Here is a 16,802-nt window from a genome sequence, read left to right as displayed (position 1 = left end):
CTGAAAAATCTGTCAAATCAGTGTTAGATGAAAAGGCAAGTTCAGTTTGATGTTAGCAAAAATCTTAAAATCTACAGGACTGGAAGCTTGTTACTGCGCAATGCTTGATACCTGAGAAACTTCCCTGTAAGGTGATGAGAGGGTTGAAGAAAATGTGCTGTCATGGGGTCCTTCCGAATTCAACAGATGATGAGCAATGTGTTTGGCAAATGAGGACACGTTCACTCTCTGCCTTATTTCTTCCTCTTCCTGGGTGCCTTGCTTGCAACTTCTCAATGTGTCAGTGCACTCCTGAGCAGCACGCTTCAGCCTATGCTGATAGTAGACTAACAGAAAAATGAAATGACACCGTCCATGAGTCAAAAATCTTTTCTTTTACTATTATTTGCATGGACTTGATCTCAGCAGAAACCTTCAAGACACCTCATCTGTTGGATGACTCAATTAGATATTTCAGAAGCAAATCATTAGGCCCTAATTTTACTTCTTCGAAGTTCAAACTTTGAATTTGCAACAACAGTAGTGACTGAGCATAAATAATGATTGAAGTAGCATTCAGAGGGCGATAAATCGCACCCACCCCCCAAGGCCCCAACCCTCAGCATTGGTTATGATTTCAGAATCTGCTCCTTGGATTCAGTGCTTACTAAATGCATAGAGCAACAACAGTCGCTCGTGGTTCGGAATTTTGCAGCGAACTGTCGAACCCAAAATGAAGTGTCGCACATATAGGGGAATGGATCGGATCAGCCGAACGTATGAACCTTGGTGTCCGCCGGAGATGGATCCCCCATGGCATGGCGTCGTCCACGGCACCCGAGAAAGTCAGGAGGCTGATGGCTGCCGCTGGACCAACCAAGGAGCACGAGCTCCTGCCTCCTGGCCGCCCGACTGCGGCATGGCTCCTCGCCCGTCGCGACGAGCTCCGTCCGCGAGAGCAGCGAAGGGCTGGTACTCCAGCACGGCGGCGGGGACACGGACGCGCAGCATTGGCGCGGCGGCGTGTTCCTAGCACAGTATTCGCCCACTTCGCCGGCGGCGGCACCCTGAGCGCCGGCCGCCGGACACGGTTGCAATTAGAGAGGAGAAGGCTTGGACAGATTGGGGTTTTCTATCTTTTTTGTGCAGGTCCATGGAGGCCAATACTCACGGCGGCCCAGATCATAGCCAATTTCCAAATCAATTTCAAACACCGTATGGACCGATGGTTACCTCTGGCCTCTCCTCAGTCCAGTCCTCACTCACTGCTGGCTGTCAGCTGCTGATCCTCATGTAATGAAGGCCTCTTGTTCCACCTCTACAAAAGCTGCTGCAGCATCACCTGCATGTCATCAGCAATTAAAGGAAAAAGGCCAACAAATGAAAACAAGCACCCAATCGCTTCACAAATATTTTTGTGGGGATTGGACTTGGGAGATAGAGCTGTGTACGATCAAGTCACAAACTGTGTGCCACAAATATTTTAGATAGATCTGTGCACAAAAAAAAAATGTTACTTGTGAGAGATAATTCGGGGGTGGCTTTCGGGCCGAGTAAACATCCAAATGTTGTTTTTAGGTTTAAAAATGTTTCTGATACATGTTTTTGTGTGTGTGTGTGTGTGTTGGGGGGCGTCCATTCATAACATGTGCGACTAGCCACCTACCATAGAAGAAGTCTGCTGATGAAAAATTATTCCAGAATAAGATAAAATATTCTAGAGATAGAAATTGTTCCAGAACAAATAAAAAATATTTTAGAAAAATATCATCTAAACACAAAATTAAGTGTGGTCTAGTTTTAAAGATCTCATCATAAGAAACAAGACTATGCAATCAACATAAAATTTGAATAATTAGTTCGTGAGATAGAGCAATTTTTGTTTGAATAAATATATTGCACGCAAGTTGAGACACATGGGCTGCTACCGAAACCTCCTCCTGCGACGTGTCCGCACCGGCTCACAAGCGCGATGAATAGAAAGGCAGTTTTGGGCCCAAGCCATGACAGTGGACAGATAGCAATAGTTTGTTCAGAACTTGTTTAATCAAATTTTATGAAAAAACATTTATTTGGTCTCAAAACTGTTGACCAAGCATTATCTCAATGAACTATTCATTCGAGACTTGATGTGAACTCACAATCGAATCGCATCCAGTATAAGAATTTGATTTCTCTCACTTTTGAGTTAGTAATCGAAGGTTCATTAGCCCGTATCAAATAACTTTCTTCTGGCTGGCTGTGTGAGGTTCAAGGTGTCAGTTTACTGATCCTCATATAATGAAGGCCTCTTGCTCTGCCCCTGCATAAGTTGCTGCAGCATCACTTGCATGCCATCAGCAATTAAAGGAAAAAGGTCAACAAATGAAAACAAGCACACCCAATCGCTTCACAAATATTTTTGAACAACTCTAACACATTCGAACAAAATAACAAAACAGCTGTGCTCGAAGAGGATTGGGACTTGGAAGATAGAGCTGTATATGATCAAGTCTATGATGCCACTCCAAGAAATACAATTGTTACTTGTGACAGATAATTCGGGGGTGGCTTTCGAGCCTAGTAAAAAAAATGGATAATTTTGTTGACATCCAAATGCTGTTTTCAGGTTTAAAAATGCCCCTGATGCATGGTTTTGGGCCCAAGCCATGACAGTTGACAGATATCAATAGTTTATCCAGAAGTTGTTTAATTAAATTTTATAAAAAAATTAGAGAAAGTTTATTCACAAATAAGAAAAAGGGAATTTAAACAACCTATGGAAGATTACTCTATATTGCACTTTATTCACACCACATTCCACTACTTTATATTGCACTTTATTTTGTCTCGAAACTGTTGACCAAGCATTATCTCAATGAACTATTCATTCAGACTTGATGTGAACTCACAATCGAATCGCACAAAGTATAAGAATTTGAATTTCTCTCACTTTTGAGTTAGTAATTAATAGAAGGTCCATTAGCCCGTATCAAATAACTTTTGAGTTAGTAATTTGTTGGTGAGCCAACACCACAAATCAAATCACTGTCAAGTAAACGACACCAATGGATGAAATCCAAGGAACTAGCTTTCAGATGCTGCTTCCATCATAGTGGGTATGGACTTCAGCATCTCACAAGTATACATGTAGTTCTTGTAAGGCAGTATGCGCGACTTCAATGCAAGGACCTCAAACTTCCCTTCGCATTTAACAGTTCTGTATACTAGATCAAATAATGTTGTTCTGGGAATCATGTCATCAGCAAAACTTCCGGGGCAAGGATAAATCGCAAAGTACTCATTCGTGGCTATTCTCCGACCATATTTAGGTTTCTTTTCGTTTACAATAACAGGTTCACAGGAGGATATCCTTGTTTTATTATTTAGTTCCCTGAGACTGGCATGAACCATACACCCATACTGACCATTAAGATGATCCCTGAGGAGGCAAGAGATGAAGTTTGCAGCAACGAACGACCTATTGATACCTCTGCTTATTTCCATGGCCATTGATTCCAGTTTTGGTTGGTCCTTTGGATCTGCACTCCCAAATGTAAGCAACTTGAAGAAATACCAATATGCCTCTGGTGGGAGAAGATTTAGTACAAGGGCTTGTGTGGTGCCAAAATTTATGATTTTGTTTGATCGGCTTGTGATTATAATTTTGACAACACTTGAATGACAGGTTGCAGAAGCTAGATAGCACTGCCATGCAGCCTCATCAATATCCTCGGAGAATTCAATTATAGACAATGTCCTCTCATTTTCATTCAAAGGATTATGTTGGGAATAGACCACACCTCCATCTTCTAAAGCTGTTAGTCCCTTGTCTTCAAGATCATATTGAGTAATGAGCACAATTCGTGTGAAGTAATTGCGCACTCTTTCGTCATTGCATACATGTGCAACAAGAGTACTCTTCCCGACTTCTGCTTGACCAACAATTGGTAGAACACCCACGTGTTTTGTGCTAGTAGGCTCAACTAGCATCAAAAAGTTCATAATCCTGCCCATCTCCATTTGACGACCAAACATGCACTTGTCAAGAATCAAGTGCATGCTATAAGGTTGCCGGTACAATGGAGGATAGTTTCTCAGAAATATGATGAACTCACTCATATCACTAACAATTTCATTTAAATTGTTGAGCACTTGCTGCAGTTCTTTCTCCCCATGTGTAACACCAGTGGAGAAAAAAAGCCGCTTGGCAGGATTGAATTTAGATAGGGCAAAAGGGTGACTCACATCATGACCGGTGGTCTTATATTCTTCATCAGCTTTTCTTCTTATGTTGTCCACAGTGAAATAACCTCTGTACATCTCTTTCCTCAACATGTTTAGTTGATGTACCATCGCTTGATTTGTGATCTTCCTTGCCTCTGCTTCCTCGATGATGACATTAACCCGGCGCAACAGCTGTTGCAAATTGTGTATCATCTGATCCTCATTGGTTGGCAGTTTTTGCTTCGACCATTTTCCAATTAGGAAAGATATTGATCTATTGGCGATCTCGCCGAAAATTGCTGTGAGAACTTCTTCCATTGAAAATCCTACACTGTAGTGTGGAACTTCTTTTGATTAATTAATGACGAGGGATAATGAGAACACTAGTATATATATAGTAGTTACTAAGTAATGCCAGCACAAGGAAACCACCTAGGATTTGCAGTTGCTATGCACTATAATCAGGGATGACGTCATAATATATATTTTCTGAGCATGATAAACCAGGAGCCCACAGTGTATAGTGTGGATATCAATGCAAGGGACGAGATAGAATGGGGGACAGGCAGCTTATACACAGTACTTATGAAGTGCTGCCAAGTGCAAGCAACACATCCTAGGATTTGCAGTTGTTAATAAGCACTACATATAAGGAGAAGAATTGAATACACATGTCCAAGGATAATCTATGAGCATGGCAAGGACTAATTTGACTTGATCAAATCCTGTAGTCTAGGATTTAACACAATCTTCCTAGAACTAAACGTTCATGATGAGCAATAAGGATACAGGTAGGTAGCAATAAGGATGCACCGATGCAGGTAGGTAGCCAATTGCATTTCTTAGTCAGTTGATTAATTATACGGTGGCATGCATATCATTCTACTTCGTCCTCCTCCCAAATTAATTATGTGGAATGCCATTCTAATTTATTATAGAGTAAACTACACCGACATCCATAAATTTGTGAGCGGGTATTACCTAGGTCCGTCAAATCCAAAAGTGCATTTCTAGGTCTACAAACTTATTTATATTAAGTTGTTCACTACAGATTCATACATATTCACGTTTGCATGTAATGCTAACATAGCTGGGATTCCTTTCAGGGGAATTTTTTATTGTAGATTTATCACATAAAAGTAATATTAGTAGATTTATCTGGAAAATATATTCAAATTATTATAGTCCTATACTGTTTACAAATATGCATGTCACATTCTTATGAAATAGAACATCCCTTCATCTAAAAAAATTATTTAGAAAATTTAAGAATCAAAAGTGTAAAAAATTGGAAACTATATTAATTGCAAAAATGACAAGTAAAAAGAACTAAAGGAGTATCAAGCTGAATTGACAATATAGGTTCATTATGAAGTAATAACAATGCCAACATAACAGTCAATAGTTCTTCCTCGCTCTTATATTGGTTTCTGAATCAAGCAACTAGCAATGTAAGAACTGTAAGGTTGTATGTGTGATTTCCATTCAAGAACCTCGAACTCCCCTTCATATTTTACTCCTCTAGACACAACATCTTCTAATGTTATTGTGGGAGCATTTTCCTTGGTAGGACATGAACGGTACTTATCCCAGACAATAAACTCATCATCCCTGATGCGCCAGGTCGTAGGTTTACTTTTATACTTAAGGTCAAACGGGTTCTCACCAAACAAAGCGATGTTCCTTTTAATATTTTCCTTTAACTGTGCTAGGTACATCCACCAGTATTGAGAACTAAAATTGTTCCGTAGAAAACTTGATGTAACATTTGCACACATAAATGATCCATCGAGCCATCTAGCTATCTCCATAGCTATTGATTCTAATCTTGGGTGATCATTAGAATATGTGCTCCCAAAGATAAGAATCTTGAAAAAATACCAATATGCTTCTGGTGGTAGATGGTTTAGTACCAGAGCTTGAGTGGTACCAAATTTCATGACTTTGTTGGATCTACTTGTGATTATCATTCTGCTACCTCTTCCAAGGTAAACACAAAAATATGAGTACAAATTATTCCATGCAACCTCATCAACATCCCCTGAGAATTCGATAATAGCCAGTACTCTCTCATTCTCGCCCATGGCATTGTTCCGATGCACGATCACACCCGCATCTTTCAAGCTGAGCAGATTTTCATTATCAATGTCATCTCCACTAATTACCATGATTCGAGAAAAGTAGTTACGAACTCTTGGATCATTGTAGACATGTGCTACTAAGGTGCTCTTTCCAACAAATGTTGGGCCAACAATTGGTAGAACACGCACACTCTCCGTGCCAGGATGCTCTTTTTGCATCAAAAAATCCATGATCCTCTCCATTTCCATTTGACGACCAAACATGCACATGCCAATAGACAAATGCATGCTATAAGGTTGCCTGTATAGTGGAGGATAGTTCTTCAAAAATATTATGAGCTCATTCACATCCTCCATGAGGTTCTTCAAATTTCCTAACACTTGCTGGAGATCTTTGTCCCTATTACTTTTGTCAAGATTGGAGAAAAAGAGACGCTTGGAGGGATTGAATTTTGATAGGGCAAATGAGTGACTCACATCATGATCTTTATCATCAATTCCTTGGCACCTCAAATTATCCATGGTGAAGTAGCCTCTGTACATTTCTTTCCTCAATAAATTCAATTGATGCACCATAGCTTTGTTTGTGATGCGCCGCGCCTCTGCCTCCTCAATGACAACTCTAACCCGCAACAGCAATCTTTCGAGATTGTGTAGCCTCTTCTCCTCCATGGTTGTTGTTGTCGTTTTCGAGTGCTTACCGATCAAGAAAGCCAAGTCACCTATAATAGCTTTGAAAAATACTGCCATCAATTGGGAAATAAAGCTTACTGTCCTAAAAATTCTGTTCTATGAATCAGTAGAAACACCAACAAAAGTGCTATGAATAGCAAGTCAAGGGGTGATATGAGTACCCGGTAGAACATCCCTTCTAGTGTTTATATAATTGCAAAGCATTAAGCATATACTGATCTCCAAGAGAGCATAACATGACAGAAATAATATATAATTTGAATAATCCAATGATGTGCATAGCATTTGACGCTACTTCTCTAGGATTTAACAGAGATATGAGCATACTTTTCCGGTGTTACCAATGAGGCAGAATTTGTACCTACATACATGTAATGTACAATAAAAACAATAGCAGCAGGGATCATGGAACATGCATGGAAGTAGCAAGCAGGAACCGTGAGAAGGAACCCTGCAGACTTGCAGCAGTGTCATGCTTGTACCTATCTACGAACAGCATCAGATAGGGACAATCGTATCTTCCTTCTCAAGAGTATGCAGCCTGCTTTCATCTAGGTACAGAAGAAATAGAATATCTTACTATTACAGAAGAAAGAGAATTTTGTGAATATCTTACTAGTGACTAATTAGAGGCTCCTTTTCAAGCCTCCATGTGAAGCTCATCACAAAAGCATCAAATTTTATTTTTAGAAAGGACGACAACACTCTTTATATATAGATAGACGTACACATATATCTGATTAGCCCTTTGGGATAGACTCTCTGATTTAAATAAGGAGAAGAAATTAAGAAGGATAGTAATGGTAGATGTGGTCAGTACTATTTATAAACTTAACTTTTAAAAAGATCTAAATTAGGCTGGATCTATTTTTTTCTGTCGTAATGACAGATGTGGGCAATTAAGATATAGATATAGATTTGTTTTTAAGAAAAATATAGGTATAAGTTATAAATTAGGTTGGATCTAATTTTTTTATTTAATGGCATATGTGGGTAATTAAGATAAAGATATACATGATTATTTTACACTAATTCTTCATAGTGGCATAGGTGGGTAATTTTTTAGAAACTAAGTAAATCCAACTGATATCTTACTATTACTAATTGGGGGCTCCATTTGAAGCCTACACATGAAGCAAGCTAGGATCCTAGGTAGACGTCTTTGAAAAAGAGAGAAATTCTAGAAATTATCTAAAGAAGCAAAGTATCTAGCCTCAATAAATACATGGCAATCATCATTAATAATAACTAGCCTATCAACCCATGCAACTGCACGGGCAAGTAATTTATAGTTATATATAACCCCAGTTAACACTCTCTATATTTTAAATTATAGTTTATTTTATTTTTGTCCTAAAGAAAATTCATCTTGACTAGGTTTATGAAAAAGACTGGTCAAGATATATTTTAGTCTATTTAGTGAACCTAGTCCAATATTGTAGATATTTATGGAATTTTTCTATAAACTTAATCACACATAGAGAAGTTTAACTTAGTTTAGAATGAAGGTATTAGACAAATATATTTTTTATTTCTACACCATAACACTTAGAATTTGAATATATTTTCACTCATTTGCAAGTAAATATAATTTAAATATATTTTAACTCATTAACGAAAGCATAGTTGTGCAAAAAAAAAACTAAGAAGAGAGTAAGAAATATTGCGATGTTCATATATTGTAGATTTGCAAATAGGCCAACTATTTTGCATGAAACCGAAAGAAGTAAATAAATAAACCCTCCAAGCCTAGATGTTCTTCTTTTTACAAATTATTAGTGACAAAAGATAAGTGTTGTCAATGCAAACATCTAAGCTAGGATCTGCATTTGTGAGCACAATAAGCAGGGAATGATGTCGTCAGACAGTTCAAACCATGATAAACACTTGATTAAAATCAGCAAATTAATTAAACTGCATAAAATCCGAGAAGTGCATACCACCTATCTATAACAGGAAACAATCACGATCGTCCCTGACTGCCACTGCCGCCTATCGCGTTCAGGGCATGCCTCAGCTGTCAGCTCTACCGTGCTATGGAGGGCATGCCGCTGCGCCATACACACGACCTCGCTGCACATTTCGTTATTACTTGACAAATAATATCCAATCATAAATTAATTAGGTTTAAAAGATTCATCTCATAGTAATCAGTTAAACTGTGTAATTAGTTATTTTTTTTCAACTGCATTTAAGGCTTTATGCATGTGTTCAAAATTTTAATGTGACAAGTACTGTAGAAATTTTTTTTGGAACTAAACAGATCTGAATCACGAGTTCACCACCCGTGCAGAGCTTGTGCTCCGCAGGGAGCTTGATCTCAGTCTGAACAGAGCACGTCGTCGGTTGCTGGTCCAGTCGCATCCGTCAACATCAAAGCTTCTCGCCGTCGCCGAGCTGACAGCACAGATTCCTCATCTGGCACCCGGCAGGCAGCAACATGTCTACATTTTTTTTTTGGGAAAAAGGAAACTTTATTGATCATGTCTACATTTGGTTGGTTGGTTCTTTTCTTCCCTACTGTTTAACTGCATCATTTTTTTTGTCTCTGTCAAGTATATTTATTACCAAAAGGGAAATCCCACGGGTCGCTGCCTTCACAATATGATCATTTGTAATGATGTATCTACCTGTTGCAGTCAGAATCCTCACAGCAAATTAGTACAAGAAAGACTAGATGCAATGCAACAATTATTGAAGGGATTTCTTTGGCTTGGAAAGATTAGCACAAATATTGGGGATGATATCTGTCACCATTACTATCTCCAAATGCTAAATGGACAGTTTATTACACACAAGCACACAAATATATTTTTTCGTACTTTTCTACAGCTGCCATTTTATTCATCTGAATCTATAGTTGACCAGCAGGTATGAGGCCCATGGGCCGGCCCATGGCACGAGATTTTGGCCTGGCCCAAGCATGGCGCAACACGAGGTCATTCGAGTCTAGACCTGCTCGGCATGGGGATGTGCCTCGTGCCATGCCTGGACCGCTCCCTTAGCCAGTGGGCTGACACGACACAGTCCGATTAGATGGTCAGCACGATTTCAGCCCGGTTATTAACAGCCGGTTCAAATAAAAACATCAACATCATTCCATATATATGCACTACAATTCCTCCCAAACCCTAGCGTTTTTTTTCTTGTCCCAGCAGCTACCGCCACTCCCTCTGCCCCTCCTCATGGGCCTCCTCCTCCGGTCCTTCCCCTTCCTGCATCGCGCGTGGCAGCTGGGTGTGGGACGGCTGCGAGGCATGGCTTGGTGGGCGTGGGATGGCGGGGAGGTGCGGCAGCCGGGTGGGAGCGGGACGGCAGCGGTCCGGCCGGGCTGTCGGGCCAAACGGGTCGACATGGCACACAGAAAGCACCTTCGTGCCCTGCCTGGGCCGGCAGCTCAGCCCGTGGGCTGGCATGGTACGACCCGTTTAGTAATCGTGCCTAAACGGACCGTGCCTCAGCGCGCCCGTGTCTGGCCGCCCATTTCGCCATCTATATCTACATCTTCTTGTAGTCAATTGCCGTAGCTATCAAGTATCAATAAAAATCCTATCCAGAATGTCATATAGGAGTACATATTCAAAGGAATCTTAACTGGTTGCGCCCAATAAGTCAAGTCATTGTTTATAAGTACTTACTATATGATACACTAGTAATAAAGTCAACTCTCCGGTTTGGGGTGGCGCTAGATGACAAACTTATGTTAGTAAAGCTAAGAAAAACAAAGTCTGCTTGACATTTATTTTTCTTATGTAAAATAAGCTATTTCTTCAGAAGTCTCAAGCAAGATGGGTCCCCGCCACTAATTTTGTCAATGAAACCCATCTAACTTCCGTGCTGTACTCACCTTCCATTGACTCTCATCTACCTCCTCTTAACGTCAAACCTCCCCATTATTGCAAGACAACTACTTATACACTGATTATTGTAGCTTTATCATTGCTACTGAGCATGATCCGATCCTGCACACCAACTAAATCTTCACCTGCACCTTGACGGCAGCAGCAACGAGAGAGTACTTCACAAATACTTCTAGCTACACATACACTCCCCCTTTCAGCTCATGCATGTTAATAACTAACTTCTTATTCCCTGTGCAGACTTAGGTTTCTGTAGATTAAATTGTTGAGCAATCATGGCAGAGATGGTGAGCTCTGCCATTGTCGGGGAGACAGTGAATAGAATCATGTCAAGTATCACCGGCAAGGATGAAGAGAAGTCTAAGGAAAAAGAAAACATAGAAAGGTTGGAGATGGCACACATCAAGATGGAGGCTGTGCTCCAAGTCTCGGAGAGATGGCAAATCACCGAGGTGCCATTGCTGCGGTGGCGGAGCAAACTTAAGCGCGCTGCTCAGGAGCGTGACGACACCCTGGTAAAATGCAAGCAGCGTGCCCTGGAAGACGAAGAGACGAGGCTGCGTGTGAGCCAGTCCTCATTCCCCAAACGCCCATGCGACCAAGTCGTTCATATCATCTTTCATTGGATTCAATGACGAGCCAAGCAGCAACTCCGCTAATGTCCGGAGATTCGAGAGGTATGCAAATGGTGCAAATGAATTCCTGAAGACTGTCGAGTGTGGTGGAACACCAATGAGGTACACCTTCTTCAACCCTCTCATCAGGCACCTTTTCACAGGAAAGTCTGTAAGGTACCAAGCATTTCAGGGAGACAGGCTTTTCTACTTGAGCATACGACCCATAAGCTCTGCAGAGCGTGGCGTGGAGGCAATGGTAGGATTTGCTTGCCAACACTTCAAGGAGCCCACAGAGGGTTTCTATGTAGCATGCATGCTGCGTCTCTCTGAAAGCACTGACGTATTTGATGTCATAATCAAGTGCGTGCAGCCAGTCGCACCCCACTTCAAGTTTGCAGCTGAAGGCATCAGGAGAGGGCTCATTCAACTGCCTGTACAGGATTTCACCTGGGACTCTCCTTACGGCGAGAGCGAGTTTTGGGCAAATGTTCACAACACTATGACAAAATGGCACCGTCCAAATCCACTCTGCTGCAATTCGTCAGATCTCTTCTTCTAGCACCAGCAACGCAACGGCATCATCACACCATGGATGTTGTCAAATGTATTTCCAGAAGAGGTTATCAACGTGCTTTTGAAGTGGCATGTACCATTATCTGATCAGCAGGGCACAAACAGGACGAGTTTATTAAGTCCTGTACATGGAGGAAGTAGCTCTCAAAATTCAGATATTCCTACTCTGAAGATAGGAGTTTTAGTCATACCCCATGAATCTTCAGATGATATAGAGCCTGCAGCAGATAGCTATGCTTTGGAGGTGATTGATGGTGAAGAACAAGGAATCATACACGCCAATGCACATCTACAGGACCTGGGTGAGAAGTTGTTGCCAAAGGCCGTAGAGTACCTCCATCAGAATTCTGAATCCGAGGCGTACCAATTGTCTCTGAAGTCTAGACATGGCACTGCTCACATTTGCCTGGAGAAGGCAAGCATACAAATTCAATCAGCCGCTATGGTTCAAAGTGAAGCCACAAGACATGCTCAGAACAAAAGTGCAGCTCTACAGCGAGACATGGAGCGATGGAAGCAGGTATCTACGGACCTGCTGAAGCTATGGGTTGTGCGCGGTTCTGACAAGCTGCAAGGCTCACTGATGGCCACACACAACTTGGCGTAGCCGCGTAGGTATTGGTTCTGTGTACTCATCAAGTTTTCAGAAGATGCTACCAACAGGTGTGTAGATTGTAGAAATTGATGTCATCGATCCGTGGCCTCGAGCCACATGGTAGTGAGACATCGCAAATTTGCATCCTTCTAATTCTATCAAACCATGATCTTTGTGGTGGATCATGATAAATCTATGTAGTTTGTGTAATATTTGTAAAATAGTCATCGTCAGTGTGTGTTTGTGCCATATTCTATTGTAAATGTTTATCAGATGAATTTAGTATAAATCAGGACAGGAGCAAGAAAATTCTCCATATATTAAGTGGTAGTGTAGAAGTAGAAGATAAGCTTCATTTTCCTTACTCGTTTTAAGTTCTATACGAATAGAGTTGGCAGTCCATTCTAACCCTCTACTGAGTCCTGTGATGAATTGGCAGTCCATTCTAACCCTCTACTGAGTCCTGTGATGAATTGCAGCTATCTTTTTTTTTTGCGACTGACAAATGGGCCTATCATTTTTTTCTCCCACGATTGGCTGCCCATTTGTTGACGTCAAAAAGAAAAGTCATTTTCGTCTCCCTGAACTTTGGTCCGAGTCTGCTTTTCCTCCCTAAATTTTGAAACCGGTCGACCAGCCTCCTCGAATTTCCGAAACTAGGACCTCCGTGAGCGGGTTTGAGGGCGGTTTTACTATTTTACTTTTATGATTATTTCAACTGAATCTTTGAAAAATCATAATAAATCACAAAAAAATCATAAAATAGAAAATCCAAGTTTGTTGGACTCCACATGAGTAGGTATACGCAGTGAACATATTATATGATATACTTTAGTAAAATTTTTTTGCTATATCTTTAGATATATACTTTTCTATAATTAATTTATAGCTACAATTTTCGTCATTTATCTAGGTTTATCTATAGATTCGTTTAGATTTTTCTATAGATTTATCTAGTTTATATAGATAAATCTATAAATCAGACAAATATTATCCAATAATTATAAAATTTTACTACAGCTCAATCATATAATGATATGTCCGCCATAAAAATTTCACCATAGTTGGACGACAAAAACTATAGCTATAAATTAATTACAGAAAAGTATATATCTAAAGATATAACAAAAAAATTGTAATAAAGTATATCATATAATATGTTCACTGCGTATATCTACTCATGTGAAGCCCAACAAAATTGTATTTTCTATTTTATGATTTTTTGTGATTTACTATGATTTTTTAAAGATTCAGTTAAAATAAACATAAAAGGAAAATAGTAAAACCGCCCTTAAACCCGCTCAAGAAGGTCCTACGACCGGTTTCGGGAGTCTGAGGAGGCTGGTCATCCGGTTTTAAAGTTCAGGGATCAAAGTTAGGGAGTCAAAAAATGACTTTTTCCCGTCAAAAATGGGTCGCTTGGGGGAGAAATGGATATTTGGGCCTCATGTTTTGTGGGCCCCATGGAGCCGGTATAGGACAGTAGAAGCGGCCCAGTATCGTGGATCCTGTTTCTTGCTACAACTTCTGGCGAGCCTCGCGCCGGCGCCGGCGCCGCCGCCGCCGCCGCCTGCCTTCGCCGCGCCCAGGAACCTGTGGTCGGTCAGTCGGTGGTTGCGATCTAATTCTAACCAGAGGAATGCTCTAGCCGCAGACGATGACGTCAAGAACATCTTGGCGCCGGCGACGGCGAGAGAAAGCGTGGGAATCCATCGCCGACGGACGGCTTCATCCATCAGGTTGGTCGATTCTTTCCACTTCCCACACAGTTCAACTCTTTTTCATGTCTCTGTCAGGTACATTCAGTACCAAATCCGGAAATTTCTGGGTCTGGCTGCCTGCGCAACATGACCACTTGCAATCATTTATGTAGCAGCCACTGAACCCAAAGTCCAAACAGCGAACCAGTACAAGTGAGACTAGATGCAGAAATAATTGAAGGGGTTTTTTGTTTTAGAAAAAGAGAGCGCAAATGCTCAAGTGATATTTTCCAGTAGTAGCTGTCAAGTCTGAATAAAACCCTCTTCAGTTTATCAATATTCAAAGGGATGTTAAGACACCTAACCAACGCTGCTGAGGCCTGAGGGTACTGCATGGAAATTCGTCACCTGTGGACAGCAACATATCTGCATTTTGTGGATTCTTTACCTCCCCCACAATTCAACTTCATTCCATTATTGTTGTGCTCAGCTGTTCGTATTAAGTCGCTATCAAGTTTATTTATTACCAAATGGAAAATATCTGAGACTGGCAGCCTGCACACCATGACCATTTGCTTTTTTGTGTCTATCTGTGGCAACCACAGGATCCATACAGCAAATTAGTACAAGTGAGACGAGATGCAACAATATTTGAAGGGATTTCTTTGAGATGGAAATGTAAGTGCAAATGCTTGTGTGATATTTGTCATATTGGCAACTCCAGATGCCACTTGGACTGTTACTTTGGCACAAGTATGAGTACACTGTCCACCTTTTCTCTCTTCCATGAGCTTTGGGTATTTACTGCAACTTTCATTTCCGTCATCTCTTAGTTAATTAGCAGTAACTCTCAAGAGTCAATAAAAGTCAGCTTCAGTTTGTCAAGTATTCAGATTTAGTTAAAATTATTGAGCCCAATAACTCAGGTCCTTCTTTACTAGTTATTATATAATTGATTAGTCAAAGTCTCATTTCTCTGTTGTGTTGTAGTTTGACGACAGAAGACAAATATAGAGAAGGCTTGTCATTTCATTATGTAATATAAGCTATTTCTTGTGAAATCTGAAGAAAGACGATCCTCTGTCACTGCTTTTGTCAATGAAATCTCATTCTCATCCGTGCTCTTTTCTCACTTTCCATTGATTTTTATTGGCCTTCCAGATTGTAAGCCTTCTATGTAATGCAAGCCATCTAGTTATATTATACATATAAAGCTAGCTATATAATTGCTAATCAGCATGATCCTGCACTCCTACTGAATTTTCAACTGCATTGTATTGGCAACAAGGGGGCGCCTCGTTAATCATTCGAGCTACAAATACACCCCTCCCTCCACTCATGCATATGGTAATCTCTTCTTCCCTATGCATATTTCCTGTGGATTAAATTATTGAGCCATCAATGCAGACGTGGTGAGTTCATCCATCGTGGAGTAGAAAGTGAACAGAATCATATCAAATCTTACAGGCAAGGGTAAAGAGAAGTCTGCGCAAAAGGAAAACATAGAAAGGTTGGAGTCTAGGAGATGACATACATCAAGATGGAGGCTATGCTCCAAGTATCTAATAGATGGTAGATCACGGATAAACCTCTGCGACAGTGGCAGAGCAAACTTAAGCGCACTCCTGAGGAGTGTGACAACGCTCTGCTAAGATGCAAGCAGAGAACCCTTGAAGAGGAACAAATGAGGAAGCAGGTGAGCCAATCCTCATTTCCCAAACCGATTGCTCGTGCTACCAAGTCATTTCTATCACCAGTCATTGGAACTAGCAACAATGAGTCCATCAGTAGCTTTGTTAATGTCTGGAGATTTGAGAGGTATGCAAACGGTGCAAATGAATTCTTAAAGACCATCGAGTTTGGTGGAACCGTGTGAAGGTACACATTCTTCAATCCTCTCATCAGGCACCTTCTTCCAGGGAAGTCAGTAAAGTACCAAGAATTTCTACAAGCTTTACCACTTGTACACACGAGCAATGAGCACTGCAGAGCGTGGTGTAGAGGCAATGATAGATGGGGTTTTCTTGCCAAGATTTCAAGGAGCCTAGAAAGGGTTTCTATGTAGCATGCATGCTGCGCCTCTTTGAAAGCACTGACATATTTGAGTCATACTCAAGTGCATTCAGGCAGTCTCACTTCACTCCAGGTTTTTAGCTGAAGGCATGACGACAGGGCTCATTCAAATGCCTACTCAGGATTTACCTGGGATTCTCCGTATGTGAAACTGAGTTTTGGGTCGATGTCCACTGGGGTAGGCATAATTAACCGATGACCGAGAACCGAACCGAACTACCCGAAAACCCCAGTTTATAGTACCCGAAATAAACTCGGTTAATTCGGTCTTAGGCCTCGGGTAACCGAAAAGACCGAAATACAGAAGAGGCCCAATAACTAGACTTAAACAGCCCATCCCAATAACCAGCTAACCCTACGTATATGACTTTGCCATCCCCATTCACTCTTGCCTCTCCGTCTCCCTGGGCCCTGGCCAGCGCACG

At 41.0% G+C, this 16,802-nt stretch overlaps 1 protein-coding gene and 1 pseudogene across 3 annotated transcripts in view; one reads left to right on the top strand and one right to left on the bottom strand.

The window, feature by feature from the left end:
- The window catches only part of LOC120660520, a 42,751-nt gene extending 41,670 nt beyond the window's left edge, over positions 1-1,081 (bottom strand). Inside the window, exons 1-2 of one of the 3 annotated variants that reach the window (XM_039939074.1) lie at positions 765-1,081; positions 112-698 (exon numbers count right to left, since the gene is read on the bottom strand). The gene's annotated coding sequence lies outside the window, so the exon portion shown is untranslated. The remainder of the gene's footprint in view (positions 1-111; positions 699-764) is intronic. The other 2 variants (XM_039939082.1, XM_039939092.1) reach the window with 2 other exon arrangements.
- A 9,846-nt stretch (positions 1,082-10,927) lies between these two features.
- Positions 10,928-12,922, top strand: LOC120660511 (annotated as a pseudogene).
- Positions 12,923-16,802: the final 3,880 nt, after the last annotated feature.

The sequence above is a fragment of the Panicum virgatum genome, chromosome 2K (genome assembly GCF_016808335.1).
Source record: "Panicum virgatum strain AP13 chromosome 2K, P.virgatum_v5, whole genome shotgun sequence".
NCBI classification, from domain to species: Eukaryota; Viridiplantae; Streptophyta; class Magnoliopsida; order Poales; family Poaceae; genus Panicum; species Panicum virgatum.
This window is presented reverse-complemented; position numbering and strand designations above follow the sequence as displayed.